Source organism: Ambystoma mexicanum, chromosome 2q (genome assembly GCF_040938575.1).
Source record: "Ambystoma mexicanum isolate Mex_15411 chromosome 2q, UKY_AmexF1_1, whole genome shotgun sequence".
Taxonomy (NCBI): Eukaryota; Metazoa; Chordata; class Amphibia; order Caudata; family Ambystomatidae; genus Ambystoma; species Ambystoma mexicanum.
The window spans coordinates 714123124-714146870 of NC_090924.1; the positions used below are offsets into that span (position 1 = coordinate 714123124).

At 43.5% G+C, this 23747-nt stretch overlaps 1 protein-coding gene across 1 annotated transcript in view; it reads left to right on the plus strand.

Moving 5' to 3' along the window:
* The window catches only part of DPP6 (dipeptidyl peptidase like 6), a 2034493-nt gene that overhangs the window by 53210 nt on the left and 1957536 nt on the right, over nt 1–23747 (plus strand). The window lies entirely within an intron of this gene.

Below are 23747 nucleotides of genomic sequence, written 5' to 3' on the forward strand. Positions count from 1 at the left end.
TATTGCCAATCCTTACTTCTTAAAACAAATAGTGTGGGGAAAAATGTTGTGAAAAAGAAAAGTATTCAAAAATAATATGTGAGGTTTTTAGGCTGTTGGCCTCCCTTCCCCACATTTTCAGCACACCATAAGGTGGTTCACTCGAGTGTAGAACAATCTCGGGCTTCTTTAGCACAAGTTTACAGTTCAATCATCAGCATCAGGGCCTTCTCAAAGTCTCTTCACTCAAAGGGCCTGATGCAACCAAATAAAAAACAAGTTCTTTTCCTTTTTGGATTTTCACAAGTATTCACATCAGGTGAGTCACTTTCCACCCCGGATTCCCCTTAGCTGGGGTCAGATCCTTTTTGCATAATGTTCTGCACAGGATTCCCTCTGCCGGGCTCGAGCCTGTCATTTACCTTTCACTTTATCACACAATGTTCGTAGGTTATTCTTTTTCGGGTGACTCATGGTTCACCCCGAATCCCCCTCAGCCGGGCTCAGATCCCTTCCACACAATTAGTCTCCCTCAGATGTGCTCGGACCAATGTCAATTTTTCGAAATGTGCACAGGGTTTGGCTTGACCACTTCAATTTCACAATTCTTTCCTTTAATGTTCGTACCCTTTCGGTTGGATACCTAACAGAGACATTCGAATGAGTACCCATGAGATGCTGGACCACTCTGTCTATGGTGTAATTTTTAATAATCTTCTTTATACAATGCTGCTGCTTGCAACCTTGGTTTCCACACAGACCGGTCTGGTATCAGTCTTCTCCAACTCACCGGCTGTGCTGACTTCACTGGTGCTGCTTTGTTGTACGAACCAAGGACAATACCATGGCGGCAATTGCTTCTCCCTACCCTGACTATCGACACGGGAGAGCCCTGGGTACCTCCGACACACAATGCAGGTTTCTTCAGCTTTAATTCCAGTTCTTCTGTTTCTTATTCTCAAAGGCTCATGAAAGTCTTATTTTTTTTCTGAGAAGGACAAGGGCGCTTCCCTCCTTGCAACCCTCTCCGGTCTTGCCGTCTTTCTCATCGTATTAAATTGCCATCTTGGAACTGCTGCTTCCCCGTGTGTTTTGCCTTGCTCAGAGTGTGCTTTCATGCTCTGCCTTTTATCTCTGTGGGGAAGTGTGATGGAAGTCAGGTGTGTGTAATGATCAGTCATTGAGTAACCATCTCTTACCCCAGGATTTCAGAACCATGCTCTGGGTCCTGGTAATCTCCCACGTCAATGGGCAAAACACCCTCCTCATCAGCGTTCTGGTGTTGCACCTGCCCCAATTTAGGGCCAGCCAAGATGCTGCGGCACAACTCATAACGGCCAAACTAATTTCAACCACATTTCTCCCATTTTTAAGCAGTTGCAACTGTTTCCCGTTCCAGACAACATATTCTTTAAGACTACCCGCATTATCTATAAAGCAACCACTACTTAGACACCTATCTACCTAGTTGCAAAACTCTGCTGCTCAGGTGGTTTGCACTTCTTCGGGGCCAGGGAATTGCCAGGCTTGAGATGAAAACTCGAGCACAGTGAAAAGAAAACAGGAAACAGACTTTGTCTTTCTATAGCCCTGCCTACTGAAACACCAACCCAGTGGCAATCTGGACTTTGCCAGTGCTATTGCAGTATAGGTAGCAACTCAAGAACTTACTCTTACATAAGTACCTAGGGACCACATAGGCTCTTTGTGTTACTGCATCACATCCCGCCCCTGATGGCTAGTAAATACCATGCCACATATTATAACCTCCCCATACTTGATATGTTAGACTCAGTGGCATGTATAGTGCTGTGTACAGTGCTCCTTGCTTTCTTGATAGGGTTGTCCTATGTAAAATCCAGATAAATACAATATGTACAACTGCATCCTCCCAGACCCCATGTTGCTAGGTCTTTATCTTCCACCAGTTTCCTCTCGGCAGGAATCATTCACCCTCCGGGATCTCGCCTCCAAACATCTCTATGTAATCTCTGTATTTACAAAACATTTCTCTCCTTCGCTACTTGCTTCTCCGAACTTCAGCTCCTGTATGTTATGTTATTTTACTGATTTCTATAAAACACACGGTCCCCGGAGGCATCATTGTGCTAAAGGACACAACAGGATAGGGAGAAGCCTAAAATAAGTAGGTTTTTGAAAGTCGTCTGAAAACTAAGATGATATTCAGTGGCATGAAGGGAAAAGGGAGAGCATTCCACATTTTGGCTAATATGATGGAAAAAGATCGACCACCCATCTGAACAAGTCAGAATCGGGGGATAAAAAGAAGACAAGTGACACTCAAATGAAGAGAGCAGACATGCGCATATGGCTAAAACCTCTCCTGTAATTACTCTGCTCCTAGGCCATAATAGGACCAGTGGACAATGCAAAGGGATTTGAAAATAATTAACTTTTGTACAGGTAGCCAGCAAGGTGCACACCAAACAGGTGAAATATGGACACCATAGGGAGTGTTAGTAGCAATATGAGCTGCAAGGTTTTGCAATAACTGGGGCCGGTGAAGAAGATAGAGGGTGGGCCAGAAACAGCGAGTTGCAATAATCTAGATGGCTGAAAATAAGAGGAAACCACAATGGGGTGCAGATGAACAGGAAGGAAAGGCAGAACCTTCCGGAGAAACCTTAGCTGAAAATGTTCCGCTGTGCAAATAGAGTTGACCTGGGATGCAGCCAACACCGACTCAGAGAACATGAACCCCAGGTTCCTCATCTGAGAAGTGGGTGAGGGGCATGGGCCAAGCTCCAGAGGCCACCAGCCAGCCAACCACAGTGAGGAGAGAGGTGAGGAACCAGAGCTGGGGCCAGGAAAGGGATCTACCACCAAGACCTCCATCTTGTCCCCATTCAGCTTAAGCCAATTGCTTCCCATCCAACTGCCCACCGACACTAAGCAAATCCTAAGATGAGACGATGCGTCCGGCTGGGCAAGGTCCAGCCGGATGAGGATTGGAGTGTTGTCAGCGTAAGGGTAAGAGCAGCAGCGGAAACCGTGGGGGTGAATGAACAGCAAAAGAGGGTGAATATAGATGATGAATAAAGCCATGGACAAGGTGGAGCCCTGAGGGACACTACAGGAAAGTGTGCTAGTTTGTGAGAGAAAAAGAATAGAGAATCTGGGTCCAATCCAGCCGAAAGAGACCAGAGAGAGGCAAGGCAACACCAAAGGATGGTCCACGGCCGCAAATGCTGCTGAAAGATCTAAAATAATCAATGCACCAACTCCTCCCCACAGCCCTGGTCTAGCAATCTGGTCAGTTCATCCAGTCAGAAACAAGTACACTATCCGTGCCTGGTTGGAATGCCGGTTGGAAGGGATTCAGCAATTGAGAGTGCTCAAGAAAAGATGTGAGAAGAGGGGAAACCAAAGATTCCAAGAGTTTCATAGAAAAGGGGAGAAGGGAGATAGGGCAGAAGTTAGTAAGGACAGAGAGGTCAAAAGAAGAGTTCTTTAGAAGAGGGATGATACAGGACTGCTTTAGCTCAGAAGGAATGGAGCCAGTGGAACATGACCGAATAACCGAACGAGAGACCTAGGGGGCAATTTCAGGCATTATTTCCTGGAGGATTCCTAGAGGAATGTCATCGATGGGGAGGGTGATTTAAGGCGCTTATAATATCAGCAAACGAAAACAAAGGGAACATGGACCATGGTTCCACATCAGCCCTAGGTGAGGCCGGTAGATCACGAGTTGGTGTGCACCTCCCAGTCAATGCGATCTGATCACTTATGTCTCTAAACGTTTTTCCAAAAGTCCGCTAGAGAATTGCACAGCTCTTGTGACGGGATAACCCCAGCCAGGGCATCCACTGTGTAGGAAAGGTAGCACAACAGGGAGAAATGTTCCTTAGGTTTATTCAAGGTGCCCTCTACCTTGAGAGTGTAGAAGGCTGACTTTGCAGTGCGAGTTGCCTGATGTTAGCTGTTAGAGCAGTGTCTAAATGACATGCTGTCTACCAGCAAGTATGAGGATCTCCACTGTATAGGCTTACCTGAGCGTACAATGGGCTTTGAGGGCATTTACTGGCTAGTCCACTTTACATTTCCTGTTACTTCAGCATGCTATATGTGAAGGACACAGCTGCCTTGCTTTACCAGCATATGAAACGGATGTTTTGAAGTTCTTTACAAGAGTGTTTAGAACGTCTGATTCTGAAAGGAAGGTCCACCTTAAAGTCTTGAAGTGAAAACTGTGCTGGTAGTGAATAGATTAGTATGATTGTATCCTTTGTATGTGGAACTGTTGGTAGTAAACCCTGAACTGGCAACATTGTATTACTCAAAGGAACTCAAGGCTAGACGACTATTTCTGTGGGTCTTTGAAGTGAGTCATTCTTTAAATTGGGACCTTTGTCAACAGGAAATAGTGTAGGTTTTTAAAATATCTTGTGTACAAAGCTGAATGTCGATGAGCCTGTGTTCCCCCCTCCACATGGGACTTTTGATCGAGCTAGTGGGCCCTTCAGACTCTCTGTCCTGGAGGCGTTGTCATGTGGATCCTTCACTCTTACGTGCTGCCATGTGACTGGTAGTAAGATAGAGTGACCAGGAGATCCTCCAAATATGGCTGCAGCCCCCATTTCTCTTCGCCATTGCGGGAGGGGGATTCCCAGATCCTCTAGACGCCTAATAGATTTCCCCAGAGAGAGGCAGGGGACTTTGTCACAGTGGCAGGACATCGGGTTTTTATTTACATTTGGAGACAGCAGGGATTGGAATCAGATCAGCAGGCAATGCAGTACTGAAATGGAGCCCTGAGTGCTCAGAAGCGGGGCTCGGGGGGGGGTTGAATAGTAAGATTAGAAGTAAGTGGGTAATGGAGTTAAGGAGGTCAAGGAAATTCCCTTTGTAGTGAGTGGGCAGGTTGAGAGAAGAGCTTCTGACATGTTGAGGGAGGAGAGAGTCATGTTGAGGAGTTAGGTGGCAATATTTGAGTGGTGGTGAGTTTGAAGGGGAGTGGTAGAAATTTGAAGAGAGAAAGGAATGCACAGGGGTGGGCTTGTTGAACATAAGGCGAAGACCATTGCCTTTTCCATAAGAGTTATAAGCTTTTATGTGAGAAGGGCCGTGAAAGAGAATCACAGCGGGATGCACTGCTGGATAATTGCATCTCCATGTAACGACTTATGTTCATGCTTGCGCATTATGGTGGCTGTTTAAAGTGCTCTCCACGTAACAGACCTTTCTTCTTTCTTGGACTTTGAAACTATGCAGCAGACTAATCATTTTAGGAGGGAGGGTGGTTACAAATGACTTTCTGGGGCTGGTTTCACACAGCCCCAGCAAAATATGTTTTGTAATTTTGCCAAATTAGTCTTGACGGTTTGGCGAGTAAAGAGAAAACTCTGCAAGAGGCAAAGATAGTGTCATTTTGCTTACCTTACCCAGTCATGGTAAACATATAAAGTATACTATATCAGCACAACCGAAGGTGCCTTTTTTTTTTAAAAGGCACTGTGGTGTGATATAATTTGTTTACCCACCCGTCTGTGTGATAGACGTAACATTTCTTGTATGTCTAGCCGGACAAGGGAATCGCCATCACATAATTATTCGGCTGAGTGATCCTAAACAAATCAGTGATTTGGAATAGTAGATATTGAGTATCTTGTCCATCCAGTACAATATAGACAGAGATACGCTGTATGCACGATGCAAAGATGGGCAGCTGTTCCGATTCCCGACCAACGGTAGATGATAACCTCCCACCCACCTTTGCATATTGTTTGTTTCTATGTCTGTTATTCCCCAATAATAACACCTTTTCCTTTAGCCAGAAACAGCAAGTCTGGGCAAGAGGGTTCTTCACTAAACACTGGAAGCATATCACTACAGGGATTTAAATTACCATTTGGATGTTTGAAGAACTCTTCCCTCAGCTCTTTTTGGCAAAGCTTCACAACCAATCAGATCATGGAAGAGCAAACGCATGCCCTGCTTAGGCAGAATGGTGTTGGCTCTGATCCCTCAGTCTGGGTGAGGGGAAGCAGGAGTGGTATGGCAAGATGTGTGAACAGGGTAATTTGTGAAGGACCGATCCTAAAGGAAGAGCCAAGTCCATCTGAGTGGCAAGTGAAACGCCAGCTCCAACAGAGAAAACCAGAGGAGCAAAGAAGGGTGACCCTTGCCTCAAGGCCTAACAATTACCCTAAACGAGAGGAAAGACATAATTGCTGATAGGAGTGTGTTGAAATGTACTGCTGTTGATGTGAGCCAGGTAGTATATTCTTAGGACTGAGATTCCCACGAAACAAGCAATGTGCTATATCCCTATGATTGAGATTGCCAAGAAGGGTTCAAGGCACCATATCCACAGGAACCGAGATTATTGAGGATATTGAAATCATGGGAAATGTCTGTATTTCCATGGTTAGTCCTTTGTGGCTCTTTGAGTTGGCTCATTTTGGCACCTTCACCAAAGTGATCCTTATAGTCATTAGTTGAATCCCCATAGAACTAATGAAAGCCCTGCTGGAGGTGGTCTGAGATACAAAATAAATAAAACACAATTCAATACAACCAAGGAGTTGAAACAAATGCAATTCAAATACAGAATAAACATGATGTCATCACAAATACAGGTTTTTGAAAAAATAAATAGATAATAGCAAAAGTGTGATATATGAACATGAAAAAGCATTAGAATTCAATTTCAGTCTAGGAGACGATTAATGTAATCCGCATTGGAAAAATGGCATGAAACCAAGGAAATATTTAGCTACCAAATTGCATGAAATAGTCCCCAACATTTTTGATTATTAATTCGAATTGATGTAGCAGGAATACACATTCATAATATTAAACTTTTTTTTTTTTTAATGAACTTCGTTGGAATCAGTCCAAACAATTTTGCCTTAAATATGTTCAGTAGATTTTATAGTATTGCATTTGAATTTTCATATGTTGAATCCTCCAAACACTTCATAGCATTGTAACTGGAAACCATAAACAAGGATTTTTCTGCTTGCCCATCCCCACCCTCAACCATTTTAAAAGAAAAATTTAGCTATTTATAACCATATGGTTCTGTAATTCTGGTGTAATTATTAAGATTTGGACATTGTTTCTTTTATAGCAAAATAAGTTAAACTTTTGTACATGAGCTTTCCACATGTCTTGCTTGTAAACATCATGAAAAGTAACTTTTTTTGTTGCTAAAGAGTTGTGCAGCAAAATGAGAGCAGGTGACTCCCTCAGACTAAAGCAATGTTTATGTTTTGCTAAGAAATCAAGAGGAGTATTTTATGTATGTATGCTGGGATTTATTTTGCTAACAAAAAGGACATTTATACATTCTGGTAAGCATAACCGTGATGGTATTACCCAAATTGGTCGTTTACACTTGTTCGAATGAACAATTGACTGAATTTAAAGGGTCACAATTGACCTTTTCACAATTGACCGAATATATATATATATATATGTATATATATATATATATATGTTTTGGGGGTTTGGCGTTTTGTGGGGGGTTTCCCCCCACATATATGGTACAATTGACCTTCACAATTCGGTCAATTGTGAAAAGGTCAATTGTCATTCGAGCAGTTGTAAAACGATCAATTCGTATACAACCACCGTGACCATTGTGGCGGGTCAGAAGAAGACCCCGGACTCTTGGTGGGAATTTTCCAAAGATGTGTTCATTAAAGAATAAAGCCTAACCTTCCCTATGGCTATGGGGTGTTCCCCACACCTATCAAACTAAGCAAGGTGCTCATCAGCCGTCTGTGAATGTCCCAAAGAATATGTCCACAGTCCAAACGAACCATAAACTGACCATACCACTGTTCTAACAACTAAAGACAGAAGAATGAATGCCTTCTCCTGGGGCTTTGCTTCTTGCAAATTTCTTCTTCTGGGTTCCTGTTAATATGTGGTTTTTAAATAGCCTTTTGTGACTTCCTTAATCAGTTCGTTTAACTCTTTTATGATCTCATTATACTTTTGTTCCATCTCAACAATTGGTTTCTTTGACATTGGACAAATACTTTGATCCGTATTGGTGGGTTTGATGTTATGACCACTCATTCCCAGGCCTGGGTTTTCACTGTCAGTCTTATTTGTGACCTTGGTACGCTGTCTCTGTGCCCTGATCTGCTAACAAAATAGCAGGTGTGCTATCTAGTTGGCTCTGGCATAAATGACCATTGTTTTAGTCACGTGGGAGAAGACCACTATTCGGAGCTTAATTTCATCTATTTATTGGATTTTCTACTATTCTACCATGTGTGTTTGTTTGTTTGTTTATTGAATTTCTAATGCGTGCCGGACCCAGAGGTAGCAGGGCGCAGCAAAAAAGGAAATGCAAGGCTTACAAGGGTTTCAAATGCCAAACAATAAAAAGTGACACGTGAGTACCCAAATAGGTGGGACTCATAATAAGCGGGTAATAGCATGCAAGAAAGTTATTTACATCATAAAGTACAGTAGTATTCAATAGTTTACATATATAGTAGGTTTCAAAGAGGGTTATTTACATCATAATATACATTAGTTTACAATCTGGGGTAGAAGTATGCTGTCTGTGTGCTTTCCTTTTTCAGCCAATCACGGTGTGGTGCATCTATTTGTTATGTGAGAAATTGGTACAGCAGATACTTGCACCTGGCAATCAAGAATATGTGTGTTTCCCTCTGAGGGGTCAGTAATGCGAGTCTGACAACTGTTTGTACATTTCTCAAAATATGCCACTTTTTAAAAGAAATTATATAAAGAAACTACCTTGCTTGCCCTACTCTACAGAGAAATTCCCTACCTAGTCTAGAGGCTAAGGGAACATTCTCTAGCATGGGGAAAACTGGATCACACACTAAAGAAACAAACATACAAAGGAAATGACATAGCAACACAATATAATAAACAATATCAACACAATATTTAAATGACCTTCTTCTGTCCTTGGTAAAATCCCTTTCCCAGGTTCAAAGTCAACTCCAAATGTTCAACTAAAGAAAATAAATGTTTTGAACAAGTTCTTGAAAGTTCGAAGTCAAAGAAAAAGTTCAACAAACAAAAATCCACTGGTAACAACTCTCTTATTCCTGGATGAAAAAGTCCCCTTCCAATGTCAGGAAAAGAAATAGCACCATTGATAATCCTGGTTATGATGATAACTTGTCTCTTCTTCAAGAACATCTGCCACAGTTCAAAAAAGGAAAGTGCAATATTCTCCAAATGTCAATAATACACAATTCCTTAAGACGTCTCCAGTTACAACTCTACATTTGGTGTATTTGTTAGGATGCTTTCTCTGTGCTACTACTTCTATTTTCGTCAACCACACTTCTACTCTTAGTACTATGAGAACAGTCACCTTTGTCCCACAGTACGCTTACTGCTTCAACCACTTCAAGTGACATCTGCGGACAATGTACTTTACCATCTGAGTTCAACAGTTACTACCACTGCTCAGTACTGTTGAATTATAAAGTAGGTTTCAACCAGACACTTCAACCTCTTCAGGTAGGCAAGGCACTGTTCCTTTAAATAGCTTTCTTAAAAGGGCCAGACACGTTGCCTCTCCGTCTGTTTTACTACTACAAGAACAACCTACTCTGCCCATAAGACTCTCTCCTTTCCAGGCTCAGCAGTCATTCACACCAGAGGTTGTATTCTACTTCTGAGTATTCTTCATAAGCATTTGATTCCCCCTCCACAGCTTTGCTCCTATCTTTCTGCCAGTCATCAGCCCAAATAATTACCCAGCAGCGTATGTGCCACTCTCCTAACATCAGCTAACAATGGGGTACTTGTTTTGTATGCCCCTTGACTGTTACCAATGTTCCTTTGAAGATAGATGGCTTTTGGCAAGACAGTTTATATTATATAAAAGGGATGCTTCTTGGCTCTGGGAAGTGCTTATTCGTCTCTTCAAGGTGTAAGCTCTTACTTCTTTGAAACAGAACAACTGTCCCTTTTAGATACAGTATAGAGTGTAGTCTCTCAAATGAAAACCCAATTAGGCACACACAACCTCTCCCTTAAGTAGATTTTATGGTTTAAAGTTGAGTAATGAATTATTTTCCCGTTTAACGGTAAACAATGAGATTCTAATTTCCTTTGAGTATTATAATTGCACACATGCAACCTCCCTTTCAAGTAGTATTCACTCTCTGTAACTTGCAACTCATAGATAGACAATGTTTGGTATTCGGTAATGGTTTAGGAAGAGTTCCCTTCTATATTTAGAGACACAAGACCACTCTGTTATACAGCAACAGTCTTCAAATACTGTTAAGCAAGGCGTCACATGGGCACTGTGTTTCTGTTTGTTCTGTTGGTAATGATGAGTTAGCTAGACTGTTGATGATGATTTAGTTGTCAGTGTGATGTGAGGGACCAATCCAGAACTCCCCAGGATGCGACTGGTGATATCTGAATCAACTCCCCATGCCAGAGGACAGTTCTTCACAGATTTCCATGGTGCAGAAACAGTGCAAGCACTGACAGGGAAGGCCAAATGGATGTAGTTGTCCAAGATGGTATCTTCACAGTATCTTCTTAATCAGCTGCTATTATTGTTGTCCAAATGCTGGTTTACAGATAAACAGGATGGTGTTGTACAGAAATTGAATCGAGGCATAAGTGCCTGCTGCAAAGGATGAAAGCAAGTATGACACAGGCTGAAGTCAGACAAGGAAACAAGCTGGAGATATGAGTTCAAGGAGAGTGAGTGCAAAGGTTCAGACTGAAGGCTAGCTGGATAAAAGACTGGGGAGAAATAGGAGCACGTCAGGGGCAGGAAGACCTGACAGGGGGAGACAAAAAAGGGGAGAGTGAGGTAGCCAAGAGAAAGACAGCGCAAAGAAGAGAACAAGCGAAACACTGGCCAGACAGTGGCATAGTCTGGGAAGTCGAGCCAAGAAACTGTAATCTCTGGGACTTCAGCATCGAGACACGGTTTGGGACTAAACCGCATTAAGACGCGGAGAACTGGCAGTTCTCAGGAAGTTAAATGGGTACCAATAATGGGAACGGTGCTTGAACAGCAAGCCTTGGTTTCCGTAGGAAATGATGTACAGCGCATGCACGGAATGTGGGACATGGTCATCTTCCACGCATGCATTGTCCCGGAATAATAGTACAGATCTGGGTGCAACGACTGGATGAAAAAATAAAGGTCTGTGTCTCTCATTTGATAGAGCATTGTGAAACAACACCCCAAGACCACAGGATATGATGGTGTTTTGATAACATGAAATCTGTTCAATGTGATCATTGATCTGGAACTTAAGGCTTCTGTTATGTTTTCTTCTAATACCTGAAGATAAGGGGGTACTGTCAATCACTTCTCCTAAGGTGGCCGTTTCCTTTTGGTATATCAGAATCTGGGTCTGAGCAACATATGTGGCATCCATGTAGTTACCAGATGCTCCACAATAGAGTAGTGCAATGGTGTCTTCATGCCCATGACTCCATCCTATACAGACTTTCAGGACCAGGAGAGTTGCTGGTAGCATAGGTTCCAGAGTGAGAAGGACTGGATGTGAATGTGGGCTTTGCCATTCCCTTCTTCCTTAATGGGAAGCCTTCTACTTTTCCGCCCACCTGGGAGGGTAGAGTGGACAAGATCCCAAGTAATGTCCGGCAGCTCCACAATATAGACATAGAGGAATAGTCTGCCAATGTGTCTTGAGAGAGAGAGAGAGAGAATAAATAAATAAATAAATAAATAAATATCCTGAATTGCTCCCAACTGTGCAAATGGGAAGAGATTTCTGCTAGATGGTCAGGGTTACCTGGCCGATTGCGGGTTGAGGAAACATTTGTTCTGTTCTCCATCTCTTTCCTATTCTTTGCGTAAGATGATGGTTGATTTTCAAGACCTGTTCTATCAATCCAGATAAAGCTCCTGGTTTTGGTATGTGTAGCAATTCATCCTTGTATTTATCCCTTAGGCCTCACCGGAACAAGGTTTTCTAGGTTATTTTAGGCCATTGTGAATCCGTTGCTTATTGTTTGAAGTGACTGATCTCAAGCAATTTATTTTGGGCTCATGATTCCAAGTTAGGAGATTGAAAACATCCAAAAAGGTTCTTTCAAACACAGTCCTTGAACGTATCCTAAAGTGGACTTCAGACCTATTTGAAGATTTGCGGAATTGCACACTCTTTACTGCTTCAGAACCTCTCTAGTTAACAGGCTTTGTTACCATTGCACTATCCTGCAGCAAAAGTACTTTGCCCCGTCTAGTCAATAACTGACCATACATCCTTATAACATGCAGCCACATTAGGTATGTATGATTATTTACTGGTGATCTTCATTCCTCTTCGTCCTGCTCTTCCTCATCACAGTACTTTCTTTTGAGGTACCCGGCTCTACAAATGGTTCAGCTCACATGGTCGGCTACTCCAAAATAAGCCTCACTCCTGATATTGCTACAATCGTAATCTTGACAGTTAAAATTCAGATTTTGACAGTCAGTTTATTTACTCCCCATGGATCGTAATGACTGATTTTGTGACATTATTTTCTGCGATGCAAACCCGGGGCCTCACAAATCCAAGGGCTGGCCCAGTTTGCCAGGCCTCCCTAATGTACTGGGGCAGGCAGCACCACCCTTGGCACTGGTAATCACTTGCAGCCTGTCCTACTCTTGGAAAGTATGAAGGCTACGGAATTCCTGTAAGCTCTTGAAGAGTGTTTCAGGGGGGATACTCCCTTGAGTCTAACAGTGTTGGGTAAATGGGTAGAGAGGCACACAAGACATAAAAAGATGAGCACGCATTGAAGGACCAGGTTAGAATGAATACATCCCTTCTGGGGAAGACGAGGTTTTTTGTCCACTGACCTTTTTTTATTGTTAGCAGGTGTTTTCCATGCGTTTCCCAAGCACGACTCAAATATGGTCCTGGCTAGCCTGGGCCTGGCCTGTTTTCTCTTTTAAAACACACACAGCTTTCTTTCATAAAAACACACCCGTAACTTGCTGGGCAGAAAGGGGCAGCTGTGGACAGACTTGTTGGTAAATTCTTACGGAAAAGGCATTTCCCCTGAAACGTAAACAGGGCTGGGGCAGAGTAAGTCACATTTGAATCGTGTTGAGTAAATACATTGTCCAGCATGGCTGACACAGACTGCCTCACAGCTCAACCAACCCTGAAAATGGGTTCTCGGAAGGTTTTCCTGACATGTCTGCTGACATGTCTGCTACCCTTGAAAGGTTGTTACTGCTGGGCCAGCTTTAGTGAGTCACAACTGGGCAATGTCTGACAAATGACTGACTCTGGCCCACCCTTTGAAATACAGTGGCCACTTTCCTGACATGCCAGTATCCGCGGAAAGTCTGGTAGGGTTGTAGCAGAGTCAGTCACATCTAAATCATGCATGACGTATGCATGATGAATGTGGGTCTGTTTCGTGATAGGCGGAAAGGTCTGATGGGGCTAGGCATGAGTAGTAAGACGTGCAGCTTACTTGACATGTGACAGATCGGGCCATAGATCCGGATCTCTCACCAAGTCTCGAGTCCTATAGAAGCATCGAATTGCAGGTCAGTGCAAACCACTTAGGAAGAGTGTTGCCAGATCTGGAATATATTTTAAAAAACGTAGTTTGGTGGATCTTGCCCCGAGCACTAATGTAGTGGTACTACACATGAGTCAATGTAAGAATTGGTGCTTACTGTATAGCTACCAAATCACTAATTCTTTCAACCAGGAAAGTGCATGTCTGATGGTGTAAGAACACATTGGAGCTCATGTTGGTCAAAAACGTAGTTTGACAAGGGGACCTGGTACCAGGGACGTCATTTCACCAAAATGCCAGGGGTAGTGTAAGTGACATCACATTGCACACCCCCAAGAGTGGCATCACAGGAAGTGATGTCATTTGACCACGCCCCCACAGGAAGTGGTCATTTGACCACACCCCCACATGACATCACAGGAAGTGGCTTCATAAAGCATTATCCCTCAGTACACTAAGAAAAATATGGTTGCGGTATCAGTGTATTGTGACATTTCATATACGAATGGATCATCATATGTAGCAGTGTCAAGGTCCATGTTGCCACGCAAAGTGTATGAACCCAAATCCCCTCTTTATGTGGATCCGCCCTGTTATTTCAACAGGTCTACAGAGCAAAATCACATTCTGGGCCGATAGGGGGGCATCGGGATAGGGGAAAGCCAGGAAAAACAGGGAGAGGGAGTATATTTCACCAGAAAACATGTATGACATCCACAGTCTAATGATTTTGGCACTTACCCCATTTTCTTCTGATTCGACAAGTTACCTTCAGCGTTGTGTTGTACTGTTTGCAGTTGTTTCATGGACTTCGTTACTCCTGCACCAAACAGCCAGACGTCTCTGATTTGCATCTCCTTCAGAACCCAGAGCCAAGTTTAAAATGGGTTTGATTAGTGCGTTGGCAAATGCTGCCGCCTGATCATCTTCCTGTGTCTCTTCAACACTTATGCCAGATGTGTGAAGCAGAGAGATCCAACAGTCAGTAAACCTAAGCAAATCAAAGGTTATGTATGGAAGACCTGCATTACGAAGTTCAAGAGTAATACATTCAGGTAAATCGTGGAAGGGAGCACAACTATCTTGGGATCATAACTAAGATGCCAAAGTGGATAGAGGAGGCAAATAAACAACTAGCAATGATGGGACTCAGGAAAGGTGCTGTTTTAAGCTATGTTGCAAGCATGTGCAGTCTTCCCCTGGAGGCACTGCTAAAAGCCTGGGGACGTGGTATTGGGGAATACAGACACAAAGGGGCAGGAAAAACTATTTGTATGCTCTGTGTTTAGACTGCCTCACTCGACACGCGCATATTCAGTGCACCAAGAAATAGCGCTGCGTAATATTGAAGATCAAATTTTATGTAGGCCATTAAATGAACTCAATGATTCCGTATCTTTAGGACTTCCCGGCAAAGGGCGGTGTCGATGTTGATGAATAGCCGCTCTGAGGCCATCTTAAACTGAATAAATTCACCGGCGTTCCGACACACGTTGAAAAGAAGCATTGCACAATGTACATAACATTTAAATAGTTTTCATTTGCGTCAAATCTACCTATCATAACATATGCACATATAATATATTCTTTGTATTAAATATCACTACTAAATTTAACTTGTGCAAAATAAAACCTTGTTTAAAAACGTGACCCGTAACCCATTATTTTGGTGTAAAATTGTGAAACCGGGCAGACTAGAAACATTTGATTTCCATGGCAGCCACTGGAGACTCCGTTCCACGTGGCTGCCATGAAAATCAAATGTTTCTAAACTTTCTAGTCTGCCTGGTTTCACGATTTTAGAGCACGAACACAACTGGCCCTGGTCTGGCGCTGCGGCCGCAGGTGAGGGCACAGCCACTGCGGCACCACCGGGTAATGCTGGAGAATGCGAAACATTAATCAAGCAGCACCATGTTTGCTGCTGAACAGCACAGTGACCACGATCCAACAACCTGGAAAATAAAACCCATAGCCAACAGCCATTCCACACAACACACCTGACTGAGGCTAGATGGAAGACGAGACATACCCCAGGGAGAAGTGTGCGGCATTTCTCAGCACCACCATGGCTGGCTTTGTCTGGAGGGGCAGAGGCTACCTCAGCGCTCCGTGGAGCGGGGCTTGCGAGGAGGCATTAGTATGGATTGGGTGAGGGGGGTACGCCTGTGCCTCTCGACCGACCGAGGTACTAACCCAAGGCACGGAGCGCACGTACACTTAGAGGCGTGGTGTAACAGTGCACAGAAATTGCACGCCGTGATCAGAGTAGCGCACACACGCATCACCAGAGCTGCAGGCTCAACATACCCACCCAGCACTGCAGCAGCGCACTGCATGCTGCAAGCCCCACCAGTCCCACTACACAGCCACTGCAAACGGTGCAAAACGGAGGACCACAAGCGTTGCAGCACGGCACTCATGGCTGTGGCCACACCCCTCCTCCCCTGATTGGATGAATGCCAGAGGTCGCAAGAGATTAACAGAGGTCACTGGACAATCGGCAGCGGTCGCTCTTGTAATCTCTGGCGACCCCTAAATGACATCCATGCCTGGTACGTGTGCGCTCGGGCATAGCCAGGCCCCCCCACCCCCAACCAGATTGTTCTCATTTGCAAAGCTGGGCAAAGTGAGTAAATGCTGCCTGACATGCTTGGCAGCGTTCACAGTTACAATTAAATGCTGCCTGACATGCTCGCATGTCGAGTAGCATTTAATTGTACAGGCTAGCTCACCTGTAAGCATGGCAGGCAGCATGTACAATGAATCCCTTTGGCACCCGCCTGCTCTATGCTTGTGCATAAAGCCGATGGATCCCAGAAGGATCTCCAGCATTTGAGCCTGCATGAAAATCCATGCCGGCGCAAATGCTGGCGCATTTGTGTGACAGAGAAAAAGGCGGCCGAACGGCACATTGCGGTCCATCCCTACTCGCCATCATAAGAATGGTCGAAAATGTGGTGCAGTATGAATTAAAGGCGTAACGGCCTTAACTCAAGGCTTTTAGCCTTCCATTCACGTTACACCTCATGGAACATGAGCTTGAATGTTATTCCGTTTAGGGCAGTGCTGGTCATTGGGCCGGCTCTCGGCAGATCTGAGATCCGGAACCAGATGTGTAGCCGGATCTCGGGATCCGGTCAGTCAGCCACCCAAGCTCATGAACCGCACTGGAATACTGAAAAAAAATAATAAAAAAAGGCACGCGCGACAGCGTTTTGCCATTTACCGCCGGCTTTGGCACTGGTGTGTTATGCACAATGCTCGCTACATGTACAACTGAAAGGAGTCAGTTGTACATGTAGCGACCATTGTGCACCAAAGCCGGCGGTGAAAGGCAAAACGGCAAAGCTGCCGTCGCGGGCGGTTTTTTTTCTTTCTTTTTTTTAAAGTATTTATTTGATCGGGCACTACCAACCTGCCCCCTCCAGACCACGCCCCTTCTGCAACCGCCCCCCCCCCCCAAACTCCTCCCCCACTCCGGCCCTTGTGGGATCCCCCACCACATTTTTTCCATTTCCACCACTGCTTTAGGGTACATAATATATTGACATAGATAACTGCACTGCGATATAACATTTATATATATAGTAATATATAACATTTGGTTATAACCAGAAACTTATACTCTCGGCTAAATACCATCGAAAAGGGTGCTTTTCTAAGTAGTGCGAACTTACATAATTAAAGCGCAGTTTTTGTCAAGCCCGGCTAAATAGGAGAGCGTTCATTGAATGAGACGCAATGTTACCGATCAGGCAGCAGAGGGCAGACTTTACTGAGAAAATGGATGCTGCTAGAACAAGGACTGAGGAAAGCGAAGCGCATAGCTTGTTTTATAAATCTTCACAGTGCGATTGACTGGTACATGAAAGATGCAAAGCATTGTAACCGTGATCACATTATTTTTGATTGTGTTGCCGCAATTTTTAAATCGTGTGACTCGTCATTTTCATTAAAGCAACGCGCATTCAATTAATGTTCCCGCAAAGCTTTCAGCTGGACTTGTCAGTTATTTTGCCGTTTAGATTTGTAGCGGGTAAAACAGACTTCTTTACAGGGTACATGTTTTAGACGGCTGTATTACACGTCCCTTGTTCTGTTTGCAGGAAACGGGATGAAGCGGGATAACAGTGACGGGTCATTGGAGCCTGCTATTTTCCCTGTCTGCAATCCTTGGTGCACGCTACAGGACAGGCTGCAATTACAAGCAACAAAACATCTGCTGCAAATAATTGAGGGTATTCGGCTAAACGGCTCATGCAACTGTGCGCGTTCTTCTGAGGTTAATACCGCGCATCGCTGCCAAGAAGTTTCAGCCCCACGAATCCCATTGGCCAAGCCAACGACATTGCTGAAATCAGAGCACTGTGCTTGGAACGTGAAAGTAAAAACAGCTAACCCACAACGGAAGCCCTTTAGCCAAAGTCAATGGGCTTCCTGCCGCATGTTAGCTCTTTACACAGAAACAAAAGGAGAGGCTGGCCATCCCAGCCCTCCTTCTGTTTCTGAATAAAGAGACATCGTGCAGCAAGTTTAGCCGAACGATGGACGGGTACCCAGCTGCCTGCAGGTGTCAGCATTTCGGATTAGAAACAAGAAAAAACCGAAATGCTGACACCTACAGGCAGCCGTGCAGCGCTAGGCTAAGGAACTGCACGAGAAGTCAGCGTGGCTGGGGCTAGTCGGGGTGATCACCGACAGTGCCCCTGGCTCAGGAGCCCATCTCAGAGACTGGCCCCAGTTAGCCCGGGCCCACTTAAAGCCTTGAGCATCAACATACATCTCTGAAGAACATTATTTATTTTTTATCTAATTCAGAATACATCGTTTTAAAAAAGGCTGTTGTTGGTTATGTTAAGCACCCTTGATTACTCTCAGCGATTGCTCATTTAAATAGCAAAGACCCAAGTACAAATACTTGCTTTCAGAGTATCATGTCGACAATAATAGGCAAGCTATTTTAAAATAACACTCATTTCCTAATTGATCCATTTATTTTTTGTCATTCCATTTATTTTTTGTAATGAAAAAGTATTTGCAATATCTAATATGACTTCTTATACACATTGGATAACAATTCAAAACTATGTTCCAGCATAAAACTAGGCATCTTGCAAAAGTGGTTGGGAGAAGATGTTTTGAGATCTGATCCGGAGGCTTGTAGTTCGGGTTGGCAGTGGCAGCCGATGGTCAGATCTTTAACCCCTGCACTGGTCCGGAAGTGCTGTGTGCCCAAGAAGATACACCTGTGTGTTGCAGAACATTTCACCGGCTAAAGAGAGCTGAGGCTCCAGGCCGGAGCTTTTCCAAAAGTGTGTAAGAGAGGTCCCAGTGCCCATCAGCTGCTCCTTAATGCAGAAGACTACCCTCATGTTGAAAGCTCTGTTGTGGAGTTCACCATTTCATAGAAGGTCCTGCTACCACCATTTGTGCTTGTGGGAGAGTTGCTGGATCTTGCTTTTAAGACCTTCTTTTGTTTCCATTCTTCTTTTGATATGTTTTTCAATTTTGCATTATATTGTGTTGGTTTAGTGTTGAGATGTATGTTGCTTGGCACATTGTGTTTCTTTAATTGTTCCACTGCATTAGATTTTGGGCTTTGCTTTCTTACTATTGGAATTTACCTTTTCATTGCCAGTGGATGACTGAGCTACTGGGGTTAAAGGTTATAACAAGCCTCCATCCATAACAGTTAGGTGGTCCATGATGCCAAGAGTGCTTTCCATAGGCCGATTTCACAGGTGTCATATCAGAATGGTATGACATGGCTGAACATTTTATAATGTACTTTTCTCTGATTGCTATTATAATGTTTATATGGGGTGTGTTTAACGTGTGTGTGTGTGAAATCTTTGAGCTGTGCCATGTATTGTAAAAATATATTCAAGTGGATGAATATCTGCATTTTATTATAGAAGAACTTGCTTGCATTATAGAAGAACTTGCTTGCATTTTAGAAGAACTTGCTTGCTTACAGATTGGCGCACATTTCACGATAATGCAATTGTTCCATGAAGTTTTGCAGAGCTGGTGGGAGGGGTAGGGGTATTGCACTGCACCAAACAATCTTTTCCAAAATATATAATATGGAACCTGCTCTCTCCTGCTACCTCCCTTCTTTGCGGCCTCACACTTCATCCCTGACGCCTGCTATCTCCACAGCATTGCGGTATGATTCATTTCAGAATCTTTAATGAAAAAAGAAACTAGGGACAAAAATGAAAAATGTTCAATTTTATTATTACTGTTTTCTTCTCTGTGTGGATTGGTACTGAGCATATCTACAAATCCAACTACTGTGCGTGCTGTGGGCTGGCTGCATTGTGTGTGGTAGGCACTTAATCCTGTGTGCCTCTGTGTCTAAGGCACCTCACAGCTTTTTTAATGATGGCCGCCACTTTGTCCCACTGCCATTCAAGCTCCTTTGAGTAAAGCTGTGCCCACCTCTCTGCTCGCTATTGGATCACAAGCACTCTTTATTGGCCTATGGGCAACCAGCAGGCTTTAGCCGACCACTTCCCAAAGGCCCACATCAAGACCCGTCATCTCGATCAGCTGTGCTTTCTCCTCGCATCTCGGGCCTTGTGGATGTGGAACCTGCTTTCTCCTGCTACCTCTCTTCTTTGTGGCTTCACACTTCATCCCTGATGCCTGCTATCTCCACAGCATTGCAGTATGATGCTTTTCAAAATCTTTAATGAAAAAAGAAACAAAGAAAAAAAAGGAAAATTTGCAATTCTATTATAATTGTTTTCTTCTTCGTGCGGATTGATACAGAGCATATCTACAATTCCAATTACTGCCCCCAGCTTTCTGGGGGCTGGCTGCATTGCGTGTAGTGGGTACTTAATCCTGTGTGCCCCTGCACCTCACAGCATTTTCAATGATGGCTGCTGCATTGTCTCACTACTATGCAAGCTCCTTCGAGTAAAGCTGTGCCCGCCTCGCTGCTTACTATTGGATCTCAAGCACTCTTTATTGGCCTATGGGCAACCAGCAGGCTGTAGCCGGCCCCGACCCAAAGGCCCACAACCCAGGCAGTGTCTGTCCCTGTCCTTGCTGGTACGTACCTTTTGGCTCTTCAATCCATATGCCGTTGCAGGTCATTTTTCTGCTCACAACGTTCTGCTGGTTGATTTCTTCACGAGTTGTAACATCAGGTAACATCTGTGGCCTCCCAGCCCCTTGATCCCCTCACTCAAGACCTATCAAGTCGTCAACCCCGGAATTGACCCACGCTCAATAGTGACTGTTTCCCTGCCACTACCTACTGTCTCTTGCAGCTTCTACCATAGTGCCTTGCTGCAACCCCGTTGCCTATCTAAGTATCATGTGCCTTGATATTTCGCTTCTGCTTTGCCTATCTGCTGCCTTGAAAGTTTGTACCCCCCGTAAACTGTTCTGGTTCTCCTACTTCCCTGCCCCACCCATGCTCTGATCATGCCTGTCTGCCGCATCCACTGCCCCCACCTCTCTGCTATCCCAAGATGCCCCTCATACACACTCTGTGCCTCCTGCATTTTCCACCGTTCCCACTTGGTCACACTAAGGAGACCGACTGGCATCCGACTCCTCCCTAACACACCTCCCAACTACTCACGCCATCACGTGACTACTTTTATGTCGTGTTCCCCATTACTAGCTTGCCCCTTGCATGTTTCCCACCCACCTGCAACTGCATACTTGATGCAGCACCCCGTACCATGAGACGTGGCTTTCCAAATTGTGCACCAAAACTTATGTCACTTTTTACCTACCTGTAACTGCATGTATTGCGTGCTATACACATAAATAAATATAACATATATATATATATATATATATATACATATTCACAGAAAAAACTTTGTTAAAGGGATGTAACGGTTAAGTTGCACTAATAATAACGTTTGAAATTCACTGAAAAAACATTAAAGGGATGTTACGGTTACAAGTAAAATCGAAAAACCTCAGAAATGTGCCAGTTATGGTAAGCTAAGCAACCATAACTCACGCCACCACTGTGTACTGCTAAGACTAACACCCAGGACATCAAAGATGACATCATAAATGTCATTGATGACATCACTGATGACATCAGATATCTGGCTCCACTTGTTCTTGTTCACTGACATATATAGGCCCGGTGGTTTTGTTTACTGACATTCAGAATATTAAAATTCAAAAGGTGTTAACCTTGTCATATTTTCTTAAAGTACTTTCCTTAGGGTTTGTTCTCAGCTCATGGTGCACATACATGGGGCAATAAGAAGGCCTGAAACACACAATTCATTAGTATACATGAAGATGAACTTTAATGACACCATTTGTGAAGGCATTATGAAGTAGACCCAGACAACTGAATAGAGTTTTGGGATATCAACTATTATTAGCTGAAAAAGGAGGGTTGGAAAAAGGCCTAACTCGCCCTATCCTAAGGCGGGATATCCCTATCTAAACAAAATGAATGATAGTCTGTGTCAGGAAGTACAAAGCAAATGTCTGTCTGTGTCCAAAACCTATACTTGCCCTCACATCCAATTGTGTACAATGTGTAGAGCTGTCAGCATCAAATGAGAGGTGTTCTGGGTGGAAAAGGGGTTTCCCTTCCCTGAGGTTGAAATAGTTCACGTTACAAAAGAGGGGTTCCCTTCCACAAGCTTTCAAGTCTTTCAATGTTGCAAACTAACACAATTCCTGGGATAGTTCCTAGCTCTTCAGGTTTGGTTACCTTTCAACAATTCATAAAGTTCAATTCCTCAATTGCAGTTCGCACAGGTTTTCCTTTATTCGATCACAAAGCGGCTTTTCCTTATGTTGGTGTATTCGGTCTAGGCGCAGCCGCAGACCACATGGTCTACCAATTACAAGTCACACAACCGACACGCCTTACGTGGATGCACTACATAGTGCCACTGTTTCAGCTTCACTTCTCCCCATTGACTTGTTTAGTAGCTTTCTCTTGCAAAGACAATTGTAGGCTTCTGAGTACAGTCGTCTGCTAGGAAACTTAATTACTGTTATAGTCCTTATTTACAAGTCATCATAAGCTTCCCAGTACACTCTACTAGGAAATGTATTCACTGTTTCAGGTTTCTTGATAAGCATTCACATCTTTCATTACTATGCAATTATATCTTCTTGACCCTTGACAATGCTTGTTTGTCTCTTGATAACGTTGATCACAATTATTCACTGTAAGCGATATTCAATCAACACTACAGCTAAGTCAATGCCTAGCCTGGGATGCTGAGGAAAACCCTTCTTGATGTATTTTTATATCCAGTTCAGTACTCTGGGTGACCACCCTTGTATAACACCCCCCTCTTAGAATCCCCCTGACCCGACTGAGCCAAGAAGTAGGTTTGTTTTGCAAATTAAAAGGTTTATTTGAAAATGTAACAATATATATCTATCACACTTTATAAATAAATTGCTAACTGATATTACACTTGTGAATATGAGCAGTAATCAGCAGAGGTACTTATGAATAGGAACAGAAGAATAAGATGGGAAAGAATGCTTTATATGGTTCAAGGAAACGCAAGGTGGAATAAAATGCAGTACAGAAATGACTTGTTATGATTTTAGCAAAAGGTAATATGATCACTTTTTCTTTTGCCAATTCACTCCCCCCTATGCAATACAAGAAATGGAAGGAGAGCACACAGTCTTCAAGAATCCCACAAATCACACTTTATAAAGCAATACACAGTTCCAGTTCCCCCAGCAAGCTTAGAGAAAACAGGGATGAGTTTTAAACACAGGCGAATTACTTTAATGTGGTTTGCAGGAAAGTGAAAAGGTGCTAAAATTGCTTTTAATTCCCTCTAGAGGTTCAGGGTAGGTGATGGCTACTTTATATTAGTTCAGGCTCACTTTAACAATACTCTATGAATGATTAGCAGATTGCAAACGAATTTTAGCAAAGATAAGCAAAAAGTTGATTTCTACAGATGAAGAAATCGGGCCAAATCGCGGTAAATTTCGCGAGTGCGTGTCTCGCGATTACGGAACAAGTATACGGAGTAGGAAGTCGGTTCTAGGTTTGTTGGAAAGCCTAGATTCTAAGCTTTCAGATGAAAACACACACGGTTCCGGAGATACGGATGATTTAATAAAGGTAGATTTTCGGATTTAAAGTAAAACTCAAAATGACAGGTGACAGCTTGCAGCTGCAGAATTGACAGGTGACAGTTGTGCAGCTTTAAAAATGACAGATGACGCGATTTCTTGGAGGCAGTTCTACTTAGGTTAAAATAGTTTGGATTAGATTATTTTAACTAAGAGAT